The sequence below is a fragment of the Echinops telfairi genome, unplaced genomic scaffold, assembly GCF_000313985.2.
Source record: "Echinops telfairi isolate 266 unplaced genomic scaffold, ASM31398v2 ScPeMD7_7410;HRSCAF=8448, whole genome shotgun sequence".
In the NCBI taxonomy this organism is placed as follows: Eukaryota; Metazoa; Chordata; class Mammalia; order Afrosoricida; family Tenrecidae; genus Echinops; species Echinops telfairi.
Window position 1 is genome coordinate 13,218,727 of NW_022111310.1, and position 1,329 is coordinate 13,220,055.

Sequence of the window (1,329 nt, forward strand, 5' to 3'; positions counted from 1 at the left end):
AGCACGCCCTCCTCCCTCGGGGCTGCGCTGGGTAACTGCAAGCCGGGTCTGTGCTGCCCCCTGCCGGCCCGGGAGCCCCCGCTGCTGGAGGTGTGCTCACGTGTGTACACGTAGGTGAGCATACACGTGTTTCCGGCGCCGGAGCCCTGGAGACGCCCGAGAGTCGCCCCTCGCGGGCTTGGGAAGACCAGATGGCCCGCTTTGCAGGAAGCCCAGTCCCTAAGGGCAAGCTTGAGGCCGCTTTGGGAGCTGACCCTCGGTTTCCCCTGCTGGGAAAAGGTAGGGGTGGAGGGCCATGGAAAAGCAGGAGACCCCTGGACGAGATGGATTGACACCGGGGCTGCCACCATGAGCTCACACCTCACAGTCGGGAGGATGGCACAGGACCGGGCAGTGTTTCGTTCTGTTGTACACAGGGTCGTTCGGTGGCATCTGACAACAACAGGTGATTTTCAGGGTCTCTCGGCTTCTAGTCTAGATCCAAGGCTGGAGAGGACATGCCAGACCCATGGGCTCATTCCAAATAAGGACAGAAACGGAAGCCCAGAGGGGTATGAGGGGAATCCTTAGCCAACACACTTGGGTCAGAAATTCATGCCCTGTCTAAGTAGCCGTCATTGGAGAAAAGGCCATTAAAGAAACACATTACTAGGGAGCTGAGTCCCCGAGAATAAATATAGCCTACATTGCACATTCGACCTTGGAAGAAGTACAGCCAGAATGCTCCTGAGAGGCAAAGATGACCAGACTTCATCTCCCCTACTTTGGACAAGTCAGGAGAGACCAGTCCCTGGAGAAAGACATCGTGCTTGGTGCAATAGAGGGGCAACGAAAAAGAGGAAGGCCCTCAGTAAGATGGATTGACACAACGGCTCAAACATAATAATTGTGAGGATGGTGCTGGACCGTGCAGTGTTTTGTTCTGTTGTACACAGGGCTGCTGTGAGTCAGAGCTGGCTCGGTGACGCCTAACAACATACACCAGGTAGAGGGAATTGTTTGTATGTAAGTCATGCCCCCCAGGTGTACAAACAAGATCTGCTTCAGGAAGATGTGGGCTGTCCCGTGAATGGTGAATGTGGAGGAAGCTGAGACTGAAAAAAGGTATTATCCCTTGGGAAGAAAAACACAAAGATTTATCATGCCCTTAGTGTTGTACCAGACACTGTGCACAGTCCCTGACATGCATCATTCCAATTAACCCCTCGGACAACCCAGTCTGATAGACATGCGTCTCCCCACTGCACAGAGAAGGAAACTGAAGCTTAGAGAGCTTAAAAGATTCATTCCAGGTTCCACCACCCATGCAGGCTGCTTTGCCTACCTCCA